The sequence below is a fragment of the Bos javanicus genome, chromosome 29 (genome assembly GCF_032452875.1).
Source record: "Bos javanicus breed banteng chromosome 29, ARS-OSU_banteng_1.0, whole genome shotgun sequence".
NCBI classification, from domain to species: Eukaryota; Metazoa; Chordata; class Mammalia; order Artiodactyla; family Bovidae; genus Bos; species Bos javanicus.
Genome location: NC_083896.1, coordinates 36,206,256 through 36,230,191, shown reverse-complemented (window position 1 = coordinate 36,230,191; position 23,936 = coordinate 36,206,256).

The following is a 23,936-nucleotide window of genomic DNA, read 5'->3' as shown; positions in this document are numbered from 1 at the left end:
TTTCAGATTGAGAGGTTTTAAAATCTCTATGTATTTTTCTACTTCTCCCTTTATTTCTGTCATTTCCTGCTCTGTGTATTTTGACGCTCTATTGTTACAAGCACTGACAGAATTGTTCTATCTTCCGCAAGAATTGATCTCTTTTATCATTGTGATAGTTCTCTCTTTGTCTCTGGTAATATTCCTTGTCAAAATATCTGTTTGCCTGTTATCAGAATAGCTACGCAAGGCCTCTTATGCTTACTCCTTATATGATTTATCTTATACCATTCTGACTCTTTCAGTGCATCAGGGCCTTTATATTTAAGTAGCATCTCTTATAGACAAAATATTATTGAGTCTTGTTTTTCACCCAGCCTGAAAATCTCTTCCCTTAATTGGAGTGTGTGACCATCTTGCTTTTAGTGCAATTATTGATGATTTTGGACTTAATCTACCATCTTGCCATTTATTTTCTGCATTTCACCTCTCTATTTTGTTTCTCCGCGTTTCCTTCCCTGTCTTCTTTCAATTTGTCCGATGTTTTCGAATTCAGTGTCATTCATTCTGTTGGCTTTTTAGCCATGCCTCCTTGTATATTTTCAGAGTTGTTCTAGGAATGAACTTCTCAGTCTTCTTAAAGTTAATATTGCACCTCATTACATGTCTTATAAGGGTTCTGTTTACCTTCATCTTTCCTGCTATTGTTTTCACTTATTTTACTTTTAAATGTGTTAAAACAAGAAAATAATTGTTTTATTTTTGCTTTGAAAAGTCAAAGCCAGGGCTTCCCTTGTGGCTCAGTGGTAAAGAATCTGCCTGCCAATGCAGAAGACACAGGTTCCATCCCTGGATCAGGAAGATCCCACATGCCATGGAGCACCCAAGCCTGTGTGCCACAGCTACTGAGCCTGGGCTCTAGAGCCCAGGAACTGCAACTGCTGAGCCCATGTGCACAACTACAGAAGCCCACACACCCTAGAGCCCATGCTCCACAAGAGAAGCCACCACAGCAGGAAGCCTGAGCACCGCAGGAAGAGTAGCCCCGCGTGCAGCAACTAGAGAAACCCTGCCCGCAGCAACAAAGACTCTGCACAGCCAAAAACTAAATAAAAAAAGTTTTTAAAAAAGTCAAGGCTATTTATAAACACATTAAGAGAAGGAAACATAATGTTATTTCTATTGATCTGGATATGTATCTATTCCTAGGCTCTTCATTGCTTCTTGTACATCAGAAGTTCCATTCTTCAGTCTGAAGATCTTTGATAGCATCTTGTAGTGAAGTCTGCTGAACATGAATTCTTTTAGTTTCTACTCACCTAAAAATATGTTTCTTTCACTTTTATTTTAAAGGTTATTTTTCTAAATATAAAAATAATTTTTTATATTTAGAAATTATTATTATTTCTAAATTCCAAAAATTATTATTTTTGGAGTTTGGTTTTGCTTTCTTTTTCATTAAGTACTTTATAGAACTTGCTCTTTTGTGTTCTGGTTTTCAGTGTTTGTGATGAGAAATCAGTCACTTGCATCACTGTTCTTCTGTCTATAATGTATTTTTCACTGGCTTTTAAAACATTTTCTATTTATATTTGAACTTCAGCAATTTAAATATGATGTACTTATGTTTTTGGTATTGTTTTTAAGTTTTACATGTGTTCACTGGCCTTGGGTTTGAAGGACAGAATTCTTGGTTTATTTGGGAAGTTTTGGTAATTATTTCTTTAATATTTTTATTCTCCATGTTTTTCTTCTTCTGGAAATAAACTGTGTGTGTATTACAACACTTGTGACCATTTCGCAGAATATGGATTGTATATTATTTTTTAAAAAGTCCTTTTCTCTGTGGTCTTCAGTTTGGATCTGCAGCATGTTAGTCTCTCAGTCTTGTCCGACACTTTGCGACCTCGTGTACCGAAGCCTGCCAGGCTCCTCTGTCTATGGAATTCTCCAGGCAAGAGTACTGGAGTGGGTAGTCACTCCCTTCTCCAGAGGATCTTTCCAACCCAGGGACTGAACGCAGGTCTCCCACATCACAGGCACACTCTTTACTACCTGAGTCATAAATACGATTCTGTCAAAGCTCACTGACCCTTTCGTATGAAATCTCTAATCCGTTCTTAAGTCCCTTCAATATATGTCTCTTCAGATATTGCAATCAAGTGTTAGAATTTCCATGTAGTTCTTTTAAATCTCTCTTTAAACTTTTCTATATTTACTTTGGTTGTATGTATATTATCTTTGAACATATTTATTAATAGCCATTTTAAAGTCCCTGTCTACAAATTCTAACATGTGGGTCATCTTAGGGTCTGTTTCTATTGACTATTACTGTAGCATTCTGGGTTTCTCTGTCCTTCACTATCTGTTTGAGTTTGCTCAAACTCATGTCCATTGAGTTGGTGATGCCATCCAACCATCGCATCCTCTGTCGCTCACTTCTTCTCCTGCACTCAATCTTTACCAGCATCAGGGTTTTTGCCAATAAGTTGGCTCTTCACATCAGGTGGCCAAATTATTGGAGCTTCAGCTTCAGCATCAGTCCTTCAAATGAATATTTATCTAGGGTTTATTCGCTTTAGGATTGACTGGTTTGATTTCCTTGCTGTCCAAAAGACTCTTAAGAGTCTTCTCCAGCACCACAGCTCAAAAGCATTGATTCTAGTTTCTTATTGTTTGCTGGACTTTATTGGTGACACATTGTAAGGAGTCTGGATTTTGCTCAACTTTTAAAAACAAAGTTGAATTTTATTCTAGTAAGTAGTTAAATTATTGGTGAGTCTTTTGGTCCTGCTAGGATTATTTTTTCTTTTCTTTATTAAGGTGGATCCAATTCAGTTTTGTCTTTAGTTCTAGGGTGTGTCTCCTATTTTAGAGCATGGCTTTTACTCTTAAGGTATGATGTTTCTGATGTCTCAGTGGAACACCTAAGTTTCTCAGTGAGGTATCTTTACTATCTCTTAGAATTGTGTGACTCTTGTATCTCCACTCACCTTCATCTTCCAGAGCACCCACTCTCTGCTAGGTCTTGCGGATGACCCCTTTTGAGGTCACCCTTCTGTGTATCTCCCTTCTCTCCTTTATCTTGCCCTGTAAATTTGAGGAGCACCCCTTTTCCTGAACACCAATCTCTGTTTTCAGAGAGCTCTGCTTGAACTCCATTTCCCTGTGCTGTTGTCTGAAAAGCATTCCTCACCAGAGAGTATATGCAAATGAGAAGCTCACCGCGCATGTCTTCCTTCGCTCTAGGATCATGGTTCTGTGCTTCCTGCTGTCCAATGCCTATAAAGAGTTTCCTTGTACATTTTACTCAGCTGTATAGTTGTGTACAATGGGAAGCTAAAACTGAAAGTCTCAAAACTGGTTCAAATTCTTGTGGATATTCATATAGCTTTTCTTTCTTTTTCTCTTTCTTTTTTTTTCAGTGTTACAGCTCTATTTTATTTAGAACCATCTCATTCTCTTTCTCCACTCTTCCTTCCTTCCCCCCCCTTTCTTTCTTTTCATCCTCCCTTCTTCTGCCACTAAGATGATAATATCAGCCACTGTCAGAAGTTACTTACTTTTCCATTGCTTGAAATGCTTTCAGCAAATACATCCTCTGAATGTTGATAACATTCATTATTTTCCTGGATCTCTCTACACATGAGAGGTGGTGACCATTTTCAATGGAAACTTCTTGTTAAGCAGACAGTATGCAATGGAGCTGTGTAGTAAGTTTCTCTGAAGTCATTTGTTTGAGGAGCTAAAGTTTCTAGTTGCCCATTGACTGAATCACAGGGACAGATAAGGTGGACTAAAGACATAATAAATGTTGGAAGATAAATTACCACCCTAATGAGTCCCTGAATAATTTAATATTTAAAAAAAACTTTAAAACTCACCTCTAAAGACAGAGACGTTAGGGTTGTCACTTTGATTTTCAGCAACTACAAGGGGATCTGATTGGATAATTAGGGTAGAAAATTCCATTCTCTTTTAGATAGCAGTCCATGAGGTAACCGGTGAGATGCAATAGATCTCACAGATTCTATATATATTTTAACCCGTTTGCCCCTAGATTTGGGCCATTTATATTTCAATTGCCTCTAGGTTCTTCTAAAGTTTTTGGTCTAACCTATTATAGGTGCTAAGTCCCTTTTTTGGCATAGGTCACCAATGGACAAACGCAACAATTATAATAGTATCTGCTTATTAGAGAAGAAAATTTTATGTTCAGAAATCTGGGGTATTATAGGCCAAATTCTGAAACTAGATTGTACTTTTGGTTCAGCTATATAAACCTCATGTGAAAAAAAAATACTGAAAGCACTTCATCTGTTTCTCTGTTATGTTTCATCACATTTCATCTTGTATTGTGTTTTAATGTAACAGACCTTACTTATCTGTTTGTTTTTCATCTGTTTTCCACATTATTATCTAAGGTCCATTAGAACAGAATACTTGTGGGTTTTATCCATTGCTCTCTTTTCAGAGTTTAAAACAGCAAACAGTAGATTCTTGGTAAACATTTTTTTTCCCATGTATATTTCGTCTTGTCTTTCTAGACTACAAGTCCTTACCCATCTCCGACATTTGTTTGCTTGTGGAACAATTAATAAGGATTTAAGGATTTGATAAATGAATAAAATCTCTGAAGATTTCAGTTAATGTCATTAAATATTCAGGTTGAAAGAGGGCTTGAATACCTAGCAGTGAAAAAGAGGCCAAATCCAGAGCCTGGAAGAGAAGGAGACATGCTTGATTTTTGTGAAGATGTCTTCCTGCCTTTGGCTAGCAGCTACAAAATCTCATTTGGTACTTTCTACAGAGACACTGATTTCAGATGGAGTTGTGTTGAATTATGGAGGTCAGGGCTTGGAAGTAGGATAGCATAGTCTTTTCTTGGCTGTCTTTTGCTGTCTTTGCACAGAATGACCTTGGAGAATCATAGCCTCTTTGTGCTGCTCTGTCCCTATGGAGATGAGAGCTTTCTTCCCCCTTCCCGCTTAAGTGTTTTTAGCCTCAAGAATTTGCCAGAATGCTTAGATACCAAGGTGACAGACGTCAGAGACAATGTGACAGCAAAATAACTTGTTGGAAAGACATAGAGAAATGGAGTGCACGCCTAGAGAGATGTGGAGCACGGAGTCTGGAATAATTTAGTGAAAATTTTGGAGATCTTTTTATGAATTTGATAGGTAGACAGTTTGGTCCTGATTCAGTCTGGAGTGTAGCCAGCACCAAGGGAGTGAGGTAGTTCTAGTGAGCAGTGATCTGTATAGTCCCATGGGGGTCTTGGGGCTTGAATGGCAGGAAGTGAAACCAGAACAAATTAGAGCTGAAGGTGCTACCTGTCTCCCCTATCACAACTGGCCTGCTGGGGTGATTGCTGCTCCAGCTCTGAGGAACTCCTCTAAAGATCCCATGTATTTCAAGGTCCCACAAGTCACGAGTTGCTCTTCCAGCTCAACCTTCCACTGTTACATGTTTGTTATAATGGGAAGTAATACTGTGGACAAACAGGAGACAGAGCCTTTTATTTACCTGGTGTTTGGCTTGTTTGTTACTTGGGTGTAGGAGGCAGCTGGAAACTACCAGGTAGAGCTAATGATGAGGATGGGGAAGTGCGTGGGGAAGAGATGGGGGAGAGTAAAATCCATCTTTATTTTGCTGGTGTCTTCATTTGCAGCCACATCACGAGAGAGGTACTGAGAGCAACTGAAGTTGCCATAACAACTAATAAACTATAATTAGTCAAAGGAACAGGTAGAGTCAAGATTACCAGAAAGAAAAAAAGAAGAGAAGAAAGAGAGGGAGAGAAAGGAAGGACGGGGAAGAGAGAGAGAGAGAGGAAGGGAGGGAGGAAGGAAGGAATGTAAGAAAAGAAAGTAAGTTTTCAGTGCACATTGATGTGGATATAAAAGTGTGTTTTAGAGCATAGTGAAGAATAGCATAGGATAATGAAGGAAAACATGAAAGAGGAGAAGGAGAAAATGATAATATTTTGTATAAGGGTATGTATTTAAAAAATTTGAAAAAGGAGAGAAAGTTCTAAAAGTGACAGTTGATTTGAGATAGTAAATCAGAGGATCTCTCTCTCTCTCTCTCTCACACACACGCACACACACAAACACACATGCATACCCTCCAGGGGAGAAGCAGTTTGGGATCATCATGCAAGGGCAGACCGACTTAGGTGATTCTCATGTCATGATTTCCAAGAGTGCCTTTCCATAACTGAACAGATGCATCGCATGTGCAGCTGCTTTGTGCCCCCATGGGTCAGTACCTTTTCATGACTGCCCCTCCACATCACAGACCACAGTCTCTATCATTTCCACTGCCCTCCCTCCCAGCTTCCTGCAGAATGGTGCCAGTGAGGAGTGACAGGAAGGATACTTGAATGGGAGGCGGCAGGCATGCCCGGTCATCTCCTTCAAAGCCTGGGATGCCAGGTCTCATTAGGTTATGCTAAGTCACTTCAGTCGTGTCCGACTCTTTGCAACCCTATAGACTGTAGCCCTCCAGGCTCCTCTGTCCGTGGAATTTTCCAGGCAAGAATACTGGAGTGGGTTGCCACTCCTTCCTCCAGGGGGTCTTCCTGATCCAGGGATTGAACCTGCGGATCTTACCTCTCCTGCATTGGCAGGTGGGCTCTTTATACCACCTGGGAAGCCCTCATGAGGTTAATGGGTTTATTCATTCAATAGACACTTTTTGAGTCCAAAATCTCAACTACCAGTTGGGCGTGAGGTGCTGGGGTGTGAAACACATAAGATTTGTGATCACAGGGATGTCGAAGTTGGTTTGGGTCTATAACTGAAAGTGAGGTTTAGGGAGTAGGGCAGGGAAGGGACCTCGTGGTCTCTGAACCCTATTCACAAGCTCTGCTGGGAATCAGAGGAGCCACACCATGGTGGGCACCCCAGAGCAGGAGAGAAGAGAAGCTGCGGAGAAAGAGCAGTGGGCATATGCCCACGTCTGCAACTCCCGCCTTGGACGAGTGACGCTCCGGTTCCTTTTGCTGCTGACTTGAGCCCACCTTCTCCCTCTTGAGCAGGGAGCATCCTGGCTGCCTCAGTGGACCTGACAACCATGTCTCTGAGAAGAATGAGGCTGATGAAGTGTAGCTGTGTCTGTTTTCAGTTGGAAACATTAGCAAACTCAACTACAAAAGGCTATCTCGCTGAACAAAAAACTTGCGATGTGCAAAGTACAATAGAAATCTCCTGGCTGCAAACACAAGTGTTTTTGGCTGCCAAGACAGAGGGACCTTGCAGAAGATAGAGCATGAAAGGGATTCTGCACAAAGCAAAAGTCGGAACACAATGGTGTATATTTCAGGCACATGAAAAGATGTGTGGCAGCCATGCTAAAGAGGCATGATTTTTCTACAGAGCTCGGGCAGGGGGAGAGCAGAAACCCAATCAGACAATAAAATTGTGCAGAGAAACAGATCAGGTCCTGTGGAGGGAAAGGGGAAAAAGGCCTATTTTTATGAATTAATCTCTAGTTGGTTTTCATAAGTTGTTCAGAAACAAGCGAGCATATGAATAATGCATACTGTACACAGCCCCCAAAACACTGAGCTAGCTTCAGTGGAGATTGTGAAAATGAAGGGATTTGGAGAAATATCTTTGAATAAAAGGACCAGAGAGAAGGCATCTGAAGGTGGGGTTGTGAGAAGTGGTGGGTAACAGACATCCCGGGGGCAAAGATGTTCCTTTCTTACTTCCCTAATTAGGTTTCAGATTCTTGGAGAGCTGGGAGAACCTTTTCATCTCTTACAAATCTGTCTTTTTCCCTCCAGGTTGCATAACACAATACTTTGCACATAGCAGATGCTCAAAATAGTAGTAGACATATCAATTCAATGTTAAAGTGGTGATGAATTTGGCTGGTTACTAGGCTAGTAATTATTGTATCATTGGTATGGAAACAGAAGGAAGAAATCTATATTCTTGGGACTAACATTAATACAGGTGAGGCACCTTTTAGTTGCCTGAGTGAGTCAGTGAGTGAAGTCGCTCAGTCGTGTCTGACTCTTTGCAACCCCGTGGACTATAGCCTCCCAGGCTCCTCTGTCCATGGGATTCTCCAGGCAAGAATACTGTAGTGGGTTGCCATTTCCTTCTCCTTAGTTGCCTAGATGGATAAATAAACCCAGGGATGGTGGGCCTTCAGTGATTTTTATATGGTAGTGCAATCCATTGATTGTCCTGTCAGTCCCAGAGTGGCATACTTGCTTTATCTAAAGCCTGCAATAGTGAGCTGAAGTTAGAGGTCTTGATTGGTGCTTCTACAGAACAATATCCCCAAAGAAGCTCTGTGGAAAAAGGATTCCATGGTCAATTAGGCATAGGAAGTGCTGCTTTCTGTATGCCCTTCATTATCATTTAAAAGGCTCAGAGAAATCCTACAGTAAATTGCCCTGTTGAACCTTGTTTAATCCAATGCTTTCCAAACTAAGTTGACCATGGAAGGTTTTCTTTTTCTTTATTTCCTTCTCTTTTTTTTTAAAAAAAAAACACCCATTAGCATCTTTCAGAACTAGTTTTCTGTGAAGTGAACATTGAGGAATTCTGGTTTGGGGGAGCATTAAGAAACAGGGCATTTACCAAGTTTTCTGTTTTCTGTGAATGGAGGTGGGACTGGAAAGGGTAACTTACACAGGGATCCTTCTTCTAAGGAGATGTAGTAGAGGAGACAGACCATCAACTATACACCTTGTGTCCATATAGTTATTTGACTTGAACCATAAGCTGTGCTCTTTGTAAAGCACACCACGGTTATAATTTCATCATCCAGTAGCATTTCCTCACTCTATCCCTGACTCCCTAGGGTTCCAACCACTGTGCGTCCTTTACCTGGATAATCGTTTCCATCCTCAACCCAAGTATCTTGGACCCCTGGCCACAGCCACTGTGATGTGTGCAGCAGTGACCATCAATGGCCACAAGTCATTGCCACTCAGAGCCTCAGAACACTGTTGCAGTTACTCCTGGGCTATTCTGATTGGCCAACACCACAGCTGCTCAGAAGAGTGGTACCAGGCATTGTTCACTCTTCCAAGGATGCATGGGGCTGCTCCTGGTGACTCTGGTTGCTGAAGCTCTCTGTAAACAGGTCATATGGACCCTGTTGTCCAGCTGTTTTCATAGCAACACTTCTCAGGGCATGAGACCCATGCTCTTGAGTATCTACCAGCAAGAGACTGGTAATGGACTTCTCTTAAATGGACCTGCTCTCATTGTCCTAATGTCAAGAATTTTCTCTCCAGTCTCAGTGACAGAGGACTGAGCCCAGGGAGCACCTGGAGGACCTCTGTGATGATGAATTTTCAGCCCGTGGTGCTATCTGATCACTGTCTTGCACTATATCCCCCCTCTATCCCCCAGGTCCTAGACCTTGTGGTCTTGGGGACCACTCATTGCTTCCTCCGGTGTGAAGCAGGCCTGACCTATTCATGGAGATGGCAGCTCCTGCTTCTCCCCTTGGAGGTGCATAGTCAGGGGAGGGGTCTGCTTGTTCTGTGAAAGTTAGTTACTTGTGTTTTTGCCCCAATCATTCACTGTCTCCCATCTTTTAGCCCACGTACACCTGCTCTGCGCTTCCATCTTATGCCTTTGGTGTCATCATAAGACTATAGCAGAGTCTCAAGGTTAGTCCTAGATTCACCAGTTTTGCTGCCAACTAGGGGACTCTATTTGTCACCCTGCTTATTTAACTTCTATGCAGAGTACATCATGTGAAACACCGGGCTGGATGAAGCACAAGCTGTAATCAAGATTGCTGGGAGAAATATCAATAACCTCAGATATGCAGATGATGACACCAGCCTTATGGCAGAAATTGAAGAGGAACTAAAGAGCCTCTTGATGAAAGTGAAAGAGGAGAGTGAAAAAGTTGGCTTAAAGCTCAACATTCAGAAAATGAAGATCATGGCATCCGGTCCCATCACTTCATGGGAAATAGATGGGGAAACAGTGGAAACAGTGACAGACTTTACTTTTTGGGGCTCCAAAATCACTGCAGATGGTGATTGCAGCCATGAAATTAAAAGACACTTGCTCCTTGGAAGGAAAGTTATGACCAACCTAGACAGCATATTAAAAAGTAGAGACATTACTTTGCCAACAAAGGTCTGTCTAGTCAAGGCTGTGGTTTTTATAGTGGTCATGTATGGATGTGAGAGTTGGACTATAAAGAAAGCTGAGCACCAAAGAATTGATGCTTTTGAACTGTGATATCGGAGAAGACTCTTGAGAGTCCCTTGGACTGCAAGGAAATCCAACCAGTCCATCCTAAAGGAGATCAGTCTTGGGTGTTAATTGGAAGGACTGATGCTGAAGCTGAAACTCCAATACTTTGGCCACCTGATGTGAAGAACTGACTCATTTGAAAAGACCTTGATGCTTGGAAAGGTTGAAGGCAGGAGAAGGGGATGACAGAGGATGAGATGGTTGGATGGCATCATTAACTCAATGGACATGAGTTTGGGTAGACTCCGGGAGTTGGTGATGGATAGGGTGGCCTGGCGTGCTGCAGTCCATGGGGTCGCAAAGAGTCGGACATGACTGAGTGACTGAACTGAACTGAGGGGAATCTGGTTGGGTTAGCCAGACAGCATATTAAAAAGCAGACATTGCTTTGCCTACAAATGTCCGTATGTCAAAGCTATAGTTTTTCCAATAGTCAATAATGGATATGAGAGTTGGACAGTAAAAAACGCTGGGCCCCAAAGAATTGATGCCTTCAAACTGAGGCGCTGGAGAAGATTCTTGAGAGTCCCTTGGACTGCAAGAAGATCAAAGCAGTCCATCCTAAAGGAAAACAACCTTGAATATCCATTGGAAGGACTGATGCTGAAGTTGAAGCTCAAATACTTTGGCCACCTGATGCAAATTGCTGACTCATTGGAAAAGACCCTGATGCTGGGAAAAATTGAAGGCAGGAGGAGAAGGGGAGAAGGAGATGGCATCACCAACTCAACGGACATGAGTTTGACAAACTTCTGGAGATGGTGAAGGACAGGGAAGTCTGGCATGCTGCAGTCCATGGGGTCGAAAAGAGTCAGATACGACTGAGCAGCTGAACAACAAAGGGGACTCTGGGTAGGTTAGCCATCTTGAGCCTCTAATTCTTCAGCTGGAAAGTGAGCATGATGCCATTTACTCTCGATAATCAAATAATTTAATAAGCCACTGCATGAAAGAGATCTTGGTATATTTCAGGCACTTAACAATGACTAGCATCCTCACTTACAATTTTCTTCAAGGTCAGTGCTGTCCAGTAGAATTCTCTGTGATGATGGAAATGTTTTCTATCTGTGCTGCCTGGCGTGGAAGCTGTGGGCTGCATATGGCCAGGTAGCACTTGAAATGTTGCCAGTGTGACTGAGGAACTGAAATTTTAACTTTATTTAGTTTTATTAATTTAAATAGCCACAGAAGGCTAGCAGCTACTGTGCTGAATGACATAGCTCTCTATAAATTAATTAACTAGCAGTGTTTAATACTCAGGATGTTCCGAAGATGAACTAGAATTCAGTCTGGGGGATCAGAGGCCAAAGCTTTTGGCTGTACAGCCTCCCTAGATTTCTCCATGGATTTGATGCTGTCATGAGTGAAGAGAGTTCTAGAAATATGGCCGAGACAGCTGCCACGCCTCTCTGCCCTGAGGGCTGGGGAGAATTCATATATCCATTTTCCTGGACATACTCTTCAGAGAGGGAGGCAGGGTCTTAGAGGGATTTCAAATATGCTTGAGCCTGGAGAAGATGTTCTATATAATGGAGAGGTTTCGAAAATCTTGCCACAGAAGTGTAGAAGGCCCATCAGGCTCCATTCTGCTGGATTCCATGCAATTATACCCACCACTGGTCCAGAGATGAAATAATGATATTTGCCAAAGAGATTTTATGAACTTGCATAGTAGCAGACTGCACCACCTAACCTCACGTGAAGTCATTTCATCCTTAGACCCAAGCTAAATGTATAAATGTTAAGGTCTTAGAAATGTTCAAAGCATCAAGGAGAGAGGTTTAGAGAATATGATGGGAGGGGGAATGTAAATTTGGTGAAAAATTAGAATAACATGCAATATTTATTTCTGTAGTACAATTTACATATCTAAAATCATTTTGCTAAGAAGAAACATAAAATGTATTATGTATAACTTGATTTGCTCATAAAATTATCATTTAGGTAAAATTAGAGATGTGAAGAACTGGAAAAACAAAATGGAAAAAATAGGAGAGAACAGATTTTTTACTGATTCATTTTCTTTATATATTTATTTAACAAGAAGCATCCTTGGATGGGGGGGAAGTTCCTTCTGACATCGTTCTTTCTCTTACTTTCTTCCTCCCTCCCTCCCCACTCCCTCCCCCTCTCTCTCTCCCTTCCTTCTTTCCTTTTTCCCCCCATCTTAGGTCTTCACATCTTCATATAAAATACTCGTTTTTCAGTTTAAGCTCGTTTTCTGGTTACAGGTACAGCAGTGGAGAATTGTTACCTGTCGTCTCCCTTAGACCATCGTCCAAGTCACAGTTACTTGGAGACATCTCAGGTGTCTTCCCTTTACAGTTGAGCAGCCCTGTTTTTTCCCTCTCTTCCCCCTCCTTCCACCCCCCATCAATCCCTTGCCACCCTTTCCCTGCTCTCAAGCCCAGGGCTCCAAGGGGAGCTGGTGTTGCCCAGCTATCTGATTACGTGTGGTGTCCGTGTGGATCCATGGATCCCTGCCACTGTCCCCCACCTCCAGTTTGGTCTGTGGGTAGGCTGGTACTGGCTGATGAAGTGGGGGAGAATGAGAGCCCTAAATCACAACGACTCTTGTCTCTGAACCGTTCATCACATGCCAAGTTCTCTCCTAAGCATGTTGTATTCATTACTCTGTTTGAGCCTCCCCCACCTCTGAAAGTACAAAGCTGTGATGATTCCATTTCATAGCTGGAGAAAGCATGGCTTAATAAGGAAGGTTAAGTAGCTTGCTTGTGGTCATGCAGCTGGTGAACCAGCCTCTGAGCCTGGATTCAAACCCGGTGTATGCGAGTCCCTCCTTTGGCTTATTACCTGCTACCCAGCAGTGCCTTAAAACAAGAATCATATTTACCTAGGCCTTGATGGTTAAAAACATTTCTATACACACTACTTATGTGATTTTCACTGCAACAACTTTCCTGGGGGAGGCACAGGGGTGACTAATAGCATCCCATTGTAGAGACGTACGAACAGGGTAGGAGAGGTTAGATGCCCTGCCCAAGGTCACACAGTAAATGGTGCTGGCATTCAGACTGCACGTCTCCTACCAGAAGTCCCTTTCTCTCTGCACAGCAGCTGGCCTGAACAGAGGGACATGTCTTTGGAACTGAAGTGTGCACACAAGCAAACTTTTCAGGCCTGATGCCAGTGAATCAGAGTTGGGTGGAGGGGTGCAGAGGCTGGCATAGCCCAGGGGCTTTCTAGCTGGTTTAGAACTCTACTGAGTTTACAAGGATTGAGACACATCAGGAGGGGAGGCTTCTGGCCTTTCTTACTGGTTTTGTTTATTTGTTTCTTCTTTCAAAATTCTTTTTATGAGGCTGCCATAAAAACACTCATTAGGCAGTGTTGATTTTCATTAATGTTGATTCTCCAAGAGCTTAATCAATCTTCTGTGACCAATGACCTCCTTCCCATGGGAGAAGAAAGCTGTTTAACAAATTAGCTTTACAGATTGTAGGTAAAGCATACAGATGTGAGGTAGTCTGTGTGGCCAACACAGGACGTGGATTAGTTGGTTTAATTTGCACAAAACCAATAGCGATGAAGTGTGTCCTTGTCCCCAAAATGCATTGCTGAGAAGCAGCTGCCCTCCCCACCCCTCTCCCCCCGCCCTCCTCGCTCTCCTTCATGGACTCCCTCTTGCCTTCTGTGAAATCTCTGCTTTGAATGCACCTGGAGGCGACAGCACATCTGTGGTCAGTGGGAAGGAAACGCAAACCACAGATGTAGGAGGAAAGCAGCGAGGGGGAGAGCGCATGGTTACCTATGCCGACTTGGAGCCTGGCGACTTCACCAGAGACTGTGACGGTTCAAGGCTGAATGGAAGAAACTTTGCTCCCAGGAGTCCCTTGGTTGAACTTCCACTGGTGCAGATGTGGGTTGACTAAGTATCATGTTCTCTCTGGGTGGCTTTTCCAAAAGCAGGTGTCTCCTGGATGGGAGGGCCCCATCAGTTACTGGGAGAAGCCCTAGAGGCTTGGATGGAGGGGGTCATGGGCCTTGGGAGAGGAGGGGCAAATGCTCTTTTGCCCACATCGCAGCTCTGCTCATGCTGGGTCTAGTGGAGCCGCTCTACTCAAGCCTCCAGGACTTGCCATCAGTGCTCGTCCATCTACTGATCATCTGGACATGAGCAGGGCCTCCTCTGTAGACCCTGGAGGAGCTGGGGGCCCTTACAGCTGCTGCCTCATTCTATCTTCCTAAAGTTCCCCTGGGGGATGAGGAGGGCCAGGGTTACTCTTCTCCTGTGATAGAGGTGGTACTAATGGTAAAGATTCAATCTCTGGGTCAGGAAGATTCCCTGGAGAAGGAAATGGTAACCTACTCCAGTATTCTTGCCTGGAGAATCCCATGGTCAGCGGTGCCTGGTGTGCTACTGTCCATGGGGTCACAAAGAATTGGACATGACTGAGACGACTTAGCTCCACATGATAGAGAAGGTGGGGCCAATAGACAGGGCTCCCCTCTGCAGACCAGAGTCTTCCAGGACCCTCTCTCTCTCTCATTTTTTTTTTTTTTGGCCATGTGGGATCTTGTTCCCTGACCAGGGATCGAACCCACGCCCCCTGCATGGGAAGCACAGAGCCTTAACCACTGTACTGCCAGGGAAAATGCTCTCTATTTTCCCACCATGATCATCTCTTCTGAGGGAGGAGGATGGGGGGCAGCTCTTCCCCAATGGAGTCTCGCTGGTAGGGGGAGAAGCTCTCTTGTTCCGTTGGCAAGTGTCCCTGCCCATCTGGATCCCCCGTCTGTGCCCTCAGGCTCAGGTGCCGAGCTGGCAGCCCCTCTGGTTCAGGCAACTGAGAGTTCTCTGTGCTTGTTTATTATAGGTCTCTCTGGACAGGACATCCTGACTGTCACTTGACGCAGGTCTCTGAAGTGCCCATGGTCTCCAGGTGCAGAGACATGCAGGGTAGGCCAGGGTGTCCAGGGTTGTTCACAGCCCTCCCCTGGCCCCGCCGTGTCCCCAGGTGGCCCAGCTTATATACCCAGGAGCCTCCTCGGTCACCTGCCTCCTCCCTCACCCCTCTTTCCTCCTTCTCCCGCAGCCTGCAGTACAGTCACGTGTCCAGGATCAGGCCACCCTTGTCAGCTCGCAGCCCCGGGGACTCAGGCGCAGCCTGGCTGCAGGGTGCCTCAGGACAGGTTGCAGCAGTAGGGCAGGGCGATTGGCTCCCGGGAACCAGCTCTGGTTGCACAGGAGTTGGCAAGGCTGCAGACCTTCCTTCTGCCTGCATCCCTTTCACTCTTCTTTAAATTGGTCAAATCTATGGTGAGTGCCGTCTGCAAACACAGCCCTTTAACAGGCCCAGGGGAGGGCCAGGCCGAGATGAGTGAGCTGGACTGAAGTCCCCGCCCTCAGGGACCTCTCCTGTTCCCGCGTAGAGGGCCCTTTGCCTGTGGTTTTTATGGATATGAGTATTTCCTGACTTCTGTAAGAGTGTCCTGAGGCAGCAGCCTGTTAGTGCTGAGCACCCACGTTTACTCTTAGTGAGCTGGCTGTTTAGGTAGCACCCAGCACTCCCCTTTGCTTACCGGGTCCTCAATCAAGAGTTGATAAATGACACATAAATGGACCCCTGGGACGGGGCCATAAATACATGCCTCTCCTTTTCCTCCTGGCAGGAGGGTCCCTATAGATCAGTTGCTGCAATTTCTTGAGCACCTACTGTGTGTGAGACACACTGCTGAATAAATCAGATGCACCAGCTCTAACCTTCATGATAGTGCTGCAAGGCATGTGTTTTTATCCCAGTTTCTGGATGAGAAAAGGGAAATGCAGAGAAGTGAACAAATTGGTTCAGCCTGACCCAACCAGGAAGTGCAGTGTGTTAGTCGCTCGGTCGTGTCTGACTCTCCATGGACTGTAGCCCATCAAGCTCCTCTGTCCATGGAGTTCCCCAGGCAAGAATCCGGGAGTGGGTTGCCATTTCCTTCTGCAGGGGATCTTCTCGACCAAGGGATTGAACCTGGGTATCCCACATCACAGGTAGATTCTTTACTATCTGAGCTACCAGGGAAGCCCCAGGAAGTACAGTTCTGGATGCAAAACTGCATTTTCAGTCTTCAGGTCCCGGGTCTTTCCCCTGCTGTTTATGAACAGGTGGGAAAACCCAGCCATTAGACCTGAGTTTCTGCCCACTGGTTGTTAAATGAGGAAAGTCAAACCGAGAAGGTGAAGTTGAAGCCTCAGTGCTGGCTGGGTGGGCCACACCTCTGTGATTTGGGGCACCTCTCAGGAAGGGCTGGGGCTCTTGGGCCTGGCCAGGACTCCTGAATTCCTCTGTGGCCCTGGAAAGTGCTTACTCAAGGCTTCACATACTTTTAGAGGATCACAGGTGCAAGATAGGTAGGTGTGCAAGCTCTCTCCTTGAAAGTGAGCACAGTTTTCAATTGAAACTCAGATTCCGACGTTTCGCGATGATCCAGGAACTGCTCCCCAAGAACGATGACTTTCAGTTACAGCCGTCCCTTGGGCTGGAAGCGAGGCAGTGACCTCAAGGTGAAAGTCTCCGTATCCCATTACCAATCCAATTACCTGGCCCTTGCAGGTTAGATGGGAACTGCCAGACCGGAACCCAACAATGGATCATTTAGTTCTGTGTCTTGTCTCTGACAGTAGTCAGGCCCGAGAGTCTCACTCAGATGCTTCTCGTTGTCAGTCTGCAGATGCAGTGGGCTGCTCGTCTTTAAATGAAGGAACGGAGCTGGTGGTGGAAATGGTGGGTGGCACAGATACCCACTGTATGACTATAGCTCCCACCCAGTCCCAGTCCTGATACCTGTATTAATTAAGACAAATGTTCATTGAACAGCTACTCTCTGCTAGGACATGCTGGGCACTGGGCACACCATGGTGGACAGAGTCTCTGCTTTCATGGGCTTGCACTGGGAGGGCAGGACCCAGGCAATAACCATTAAGCAGATGGACCATTGTTTTTTTTTTTTTTTTTTCAGCCGGCGGCGACCCGGAAGCACTTCTTTCTGCCTGACCGGAAGAGCCCACCAGAACCAGGGACATACCGAGATGGACCATTGTTATGATCATTGTTTTAAGCACTATGGAAAAAACACAGCATGATGAAGAGGACATACAGTGGTGGGGAGTGGTCCTCTGGCTTCCAGGTGGTCAGGGAAGGTCCTTGGACAAGGTGATGTCTGAGTCTTGAAGGCATTGTAGAGGTGTGAGGAGGCCATCCAAAGGCAGATATGTGGGAGATATCTCTCTTTGGCCTTCTATATTGTGGGTTGGGAGAGGTCTTGGGGCAAGCCACCAAAAGTAAGTAAGTGTGAAACAGAAATATATTTGAGTGCGTGAGGAATAGAGGAGTAGCATGGTGGCCAATGCAGCCTGAAGGAAGGAGCAAGGAGAGCAGAGAGGGCTTCAGGGAGGGTGTACAACCCGGATCACAGAGGCTTCAGGGACCATGATGTGGACTTGGGCTTTCATTCCACGGGACATGGGAAGGCATTCTCAGGGTTTGAGTAGTAAGATCACATCACACCTAAGCATTCATTAAACATGTCCGCAGGTAAATATTTGTTGAATGAATGCATGGAATACTTGCCAGGTGATTGAAAGAACAAATATCACTGAATCACACAAGTAACTACACAGAGATGAAGAGTTCCTAGAAAAACACCCTGTGTTCATATTTGCTCAGAAGAGAGGATGCCTTCCCGTTGAAAAAGCAATGAGCCGTCAGGCTACTTTGGCTTTTCCTTGGTGCTAGGAGCAGAAAGCAAATGAATACAGGGCAAATGATAGAAATCGTGCCAACCCGTGTCCTTTGTGGGGCGGAGTGAGGCTTCTCCTGCAATGGCAAGGCCAGCCCCCCAGAATGTGGCTGTTCTACTGGAGACGCAGAACAGGTGCTTCTCACGGGGCTTGGTTTGAGGCAAGGTCCCTGCCCAGTTACTACTGGCCTTCTGTCTCAGGGCCTGGAATTCCACTGCATAGGTCCCTCCTTTTCTTGAGCTTTGAAAACAACTTCAGTTTTTAAGAGTCCTCTTCAAACAGGACAGGTGTAAACCCCTTACACTGTCACCTCTCTTTGGACCAAGTTTCCTGTTCACACGCTACCTTTTTGAAGATATTTTTTACTCTGCTCTCTGACTCCTTTCTTGCAGGATCCACAGCTTCCCTCTTCTCACGGCTTGGCTGAGACCCCTGGGCCTGGCTGCGTTTGCTTCCCTTTCAGGTCTGGCTTCCTTGGCCTTGACCTTCATCTCCACTCTCTGCACCCAGCACGGGGTCTGCACGTGGTGCGCACGGCAGCTTTCCTTCTTTCCTTTTCATCTTCCCTCCCTCCTTTCCCCCTTGTCTTCTTGCTTTTGTTTTTAATTAAGCAGGGTGAGTGACAGTCGTTAGGAGAGCATACATGCAGTATTCCAAGTCCTTGGGCACATCCTCTGTGTAAGATTTCTACAGAGTTGTGAGCCACCCAGATCACTAGATTTTTTTTAAAAAAGCTTTTGTTTCTATTATCAAAGCAGCAAGAGACCACTATAAAACATAGAAAATATGGGTAAGCCTTCTTACCTATAAAGGGACTTTCCGGGTAGCTCAGATGTTAAAGAACCTGCCTGCAATACAGGAGACCAAGGTTTGACCCCTGGGTTGGAAAGATCCCCTGGAAGAGGGCATGGCAACCCACTCCAGTATGCTTACCTGGAGAATTCCATGGACATAGGAGCCTGATGGGCTACAAGTCCATGGCGTGGCAAAGAGTTGGACATGACTGAGCGACTAACGCTTTCACTTTCTAACCTATAAAAATCAGCTGTATTCTACCACCCCCAGAAAATACCTGTTAATATTGTAATGGTGATCCTTCTGAACTCTTTTACTAAAAGGCAGGCCTTTGAGAGGCCCTCTTGCTGGGTTACCTGCAAAATCCAGGGAAGGGGTAGGTAAGGGGGGGTGAGTTAAGGGGCCTGTGCCGGGTAGGGGCCTAGGTGCTGAGATGATGTCAGGGAGGCTGCTGACCCCTGCTCCCGGCTCCGAGCCCACCCTCAGCATTTCTTTCCCTTGTCAGATGGAAGGCCCAGACTGACCATCGATCTTGTGGGCTCGAGCTGTCAGAGCCACCAGCAGTGTGGCATTCTAATGTCAAACAGTCTGGCGCTTCTTAGTCGGAGCATCACTTCCTTTTCCAGACTCCCTGGGGCCTTCTTTCCTGCTCTGTTAGGTCCCAGGCATCTTGCTATGTACCTCACAGCCCCCAGTCCCGGGATCCAGAGGTATCTGCCTTCACGGGGAACTTCACTGATTTGACTCAATTACCCACCTGAACGTTACTACTTAATTGACTGAACCTATGAAAAACAAACCCGTGCTGATCGATAGAGAAATAATTTTGCAAATTGTGGGCATAAATCTTTAGAGATCTGTGTGCACTGCTATTTGTTAAAATGCTGAAAAGGTAAATCAATTTTCTGTATTAAAACACAATTGCTTCATCTATTGCTAGTTTCGGCAGGTGCCAGGGAGGCAAGGTGTGGGGAGTGGGGGAGGAGGCTTTGAACTGCTTTCTTGCCCTTCTTTCAGGGGTCATTTGTTAGCCTAAAGGGGTCTAGTGCTGGGGAGGAGAGGAGGGCTTTCTGACTGGTAAATGCTTTAATGTTAGAAGCAAAAGCAGTCCTGGGCTAGTGCAGCAATACAGTATTGTCACCTGCAGGCCCAACATCACCTACAGGCAGCTCTCTAGAACTTACCTGCACAACTGAAATGTTGTACCCATTGAACAGTTCCTTTTTTCCCTCCCCGCATCCCCAGGCAACTACCTTTCTAGTCTGTCCCTCTGTGAGATGGACTGTTTTATTGAACTTTTAATTTGTTTTACTGATGCATAGTTGATTTATAGTGTTGTATGAATTTCTACCGTACAGTGAAGTGATTGAGTTATACCTGTATGTACATCCTTTTCATATTCTTTTCCATTATGATTTACCACAGGGTATTGAATATAATTCCCAGTGCTAATAGAGTAGAACCTGTTGTTTATCCATCCTATATATTATAGTTTACATTTGGTAATCCCAAACTCCTAATCCATCCTTCCTCCATCACCCTCCTTGGTAACCATAAGTTTGTTTTCTATATCTGTGAGTGTGTTTCTGTTTTGTAAATAAGTTCATTTGTATCACATTTTATATTCCATATTTAAGTAATATTATATGATATTTGTATTTCTGTGGCTTACTTCGTATGATAATCTCTAGGTTCATCCATGCAGTGGCAAATGGCACTATTTCATTCTTTTTTATGGCTGAGTAATATTCCACTGCTTATTTAACTTATATGCAGAGTACATCATGATAAACGTTGGGCTGGAAGAAGCACAAGCTGGAATCAAGATTGCCGGGAGAAATATCAATAACCTCAGATATGCAAATGACACCACCCTTATGGCAGAAAGTGAAGAGGAACTCAAAAGCCTCTTGATGAAAGTGAAAGAAGAGAGTGGAAAAGTTGGCTTAAAGCTCAACATTCAGAAAACTAAGATCATGGCATCTGGTCCCATCACTTCATGGGAAATAGATGGGGAAACAGTGGAAACAGTGTCAGACTTTATTTTTCTGGGCTCCAAAATCATTGCAGATGGTGATTGCAGCCATGAAATTAAAAGACGCTTACTCCTTGGAAGGAAAGTTATGACCAACCTAGATAGCATATTGAAAAGCAGAGACATTACTTTGCCAACAAAGGTCCGTCTAGTCTATGGTTTTTCCAGTGGTCATGTATGGATGTGAGAGTTGGACTGTGAAGAAAGCTGAGCACCAAAGAATTGATGCTTTTGAACTGTGGTGTTGGAGAAGACTCTTGAGAGTCCCTTAGACTGCAGGGAGATCCAACCAATCCATTCTAAAGGAGATCCAGTCCTGGGTGTTCTTTGGAAGGAATGATGCTAAAGCTGAAACTCCAGTATCTGGCCACCTCATGCAAAGAGTTGACTCATTGGAAAAGACTCTGATGCTGGGAGGGATTGGGGGCAGGAGGAGAAGGGGACGATAGAGGATGAGATGGCTGAATGGCATCACTGACTCGATGGACGTGAGTTTGGGTGAACTCTGGGAGTTGGTGATGGACTGGGAGGCCTGGCGTGCTGCGATTCATGGGGTCGCAAAGAGTCAGACGAGACTGAGCGACTGAATTGAACTGAACTGAATATTCCACTATAGGCTTCCCTGGTGGCTCAGTGGTATAGAATCTGCCTGCCAATGCAAGAGACAGGGATTCAATCCCTGATCTGGGAAGACCCCCTAGAGAAGGAAATGGCAACCCACTGTAGTATTCTTGCCTGAGAAATCCCATGAACAGAGGAGCCTGGCAGGCCATGGTCCATGGGATCATAGAGTGGGATAGAACTTAGCGACTAAACAACAAACAATAAATATTCATATATATATATATATATATATATATATAATCTTTATCCATTCATCCATTCAATGGACATTTAGCTTGCTTCCACGTCTTGGCTATTGTGAATACTGTAGCTGTGAGCATTGGGGTGCATGTATCTTTCCAAACTACAGTTTTGTCTGGATATATGCCCAGGAGTGGGATTGCTGGATCATATGGCAACTCTATTTTTAGTTTTGTGAGGATACTTCATACTATTTTCCATAGTAGCTACACCAATTTACATTTTACCAACAGTGTAGGAGGGTTTCCTTTCAAAGAAGCCAAGTTTTTAAATCCACAGTGTCATTAGATATAATATTGTTCAGTCAAAGGTTTTCCAGTGTTAACAAGCTGTTACTTAATGTTGAATTTTCAGAGGTGTTTCGTGTCTCCCATGCAACAGAGAATGTGCTCAGGGGTCATCTGGGGGATGGTCTTCAGAAGCAGAGTGTCAGGATGTGTTTCATACAGCCTCACCGCCAGGGGCCATGGGATGTTTCCAGTCCTCATCCCATGACGGATCTCAGAACCCCCCAAAAGTGAGTCCTGACAAGTACCCTGCTTCTAGTCACTTTGCTTAAGACGAACACTGACTCAAATAATCAAGTCTCCTTGGCCAGACCCAGAGAGGCTGGGGTCGCAGGCAGTGCCCTCTCTGGATTGGGTATGACAGAGGGATGGAACCAAGGAGACACTGGACTGAGGGCACAAAGCGATTGGATGCTCTGTTGGGGGGACCAGACATGCGACTGTGTGCAGCTCACCCAGGACACTTGCAGCTGTCCTGGGGCTCCTGAGACAAGCAGGAAACACAGGCTTACCATTCTGGATACTCACTCCGTGACAGAAACTGTTCTTGGCCCCTTATCAGCTTATTTTGTTTAAATCTCTTACTATCAACACTTTGCAGAGGGAAAAACTGAGGAATCGAGCATTTAAGGGATTTGTGTATAAGTGCTTTTTTTTTTTTTGGCTGTACTTTGTGGCATGTAGGATCTTAGTTGCCTGACCAGGGATCGAACCCATGGCCCCTGGGTGGAAATGCAGAGTCATAACCACAGGACCAGGGAAGTCCCTAAGGAACTTGTCTAAACACACTCAGGCAGTGAGCTATGGAGTCAGACTCTGCTGCAAGGCTGTGACTTCATACTCTCAATGGGGTTCTGCCATCTCAATGGGGCCAGGTCCTTTCAGTCACAGGAAATCCGGACACCCAGCCACCAGGAGAGGACTGTCCAATCCTCAGGCCTGGGAGCCCTGTTGCAGCTATTTTTCCAGCTTCTGTGACTGCAGGGTTCAGTCCCTGGGGTCCTGGCAGGCAGAAACTGTGTCGCCATCATTTCTGCCATCTAATACTTCACAGCATTTGGTACACAGTAGATGCTCATTAACTGTTCGCTGAAAGAATAAACATGATTAAACTGGGCTCTATGTTTTACAAAAGATTTGAAAAGTCAGGGGGATAGGTCACTGGGTAATTTAAAGATGGTTAGTAGAGAAGGCAATGGCACCCCACTCCAGGACTCTTGCCTGGAAAATCCCATGGACGGAGGAGCCTGGTGGGCTGTGGTCCATGGGGTCGCTAGGAGTCGGACACGACTGAGCGACTTCACTTTCACTTTTCACTTTCATGCATTGGAGAAGGAAATGGCAGCCCACTCCAGTGTTCTTGCCTGGAGAATCCCAGGGACAGGGGAGCCTGGTGGGCTGCCGTCTCTGGGGTTGCACAGAGTCGGACACGACTGAAGTGACTTGGCAGCAGTAGCAGTGAAACCCAAACATTTGAAAAGCTGGGAAGAAAATATAGTCTGTATTTCTGTTTAAACCTAGAGAAAAGAAGGCTGGGGAAATGTAAGAGTGGTTTGTCCCCTGAAAGGTTTTTATTCACCATTTTACAGGGACTGTTTATCAAAGTTTCTGGAACACTCACTGTGCACCCAGTGCTGATCTTTGTCCTGAGGTGAGAGTGGCCAGCGGGCAATGGGCTGCCCTGCCTGGAACTTACCCTGCCTTTGTGCAGGGGTGGATGAGGGCTGAGCAGACCCAGGATTCTCCTGTCTTCAACTTAGAAGGTGAAGAATAGCAGGAGGCTCACAGGTCCTCAAGATCTTCCAACAGATGAGAATTCTTCAATAGGAGCTTTTCTCAGAGAGATGAAAAATCACCTCGGGTATGTATCAGAGGGAACCAGCTGATGGAATCAAGCTAGAGAGTTTTGGATTTCTGTACTAATTTTTGGCAATTTTCAAGGAATCCCAGGGTTCTATGGGGCTGAGGGAACCCAGGGGAGGGGA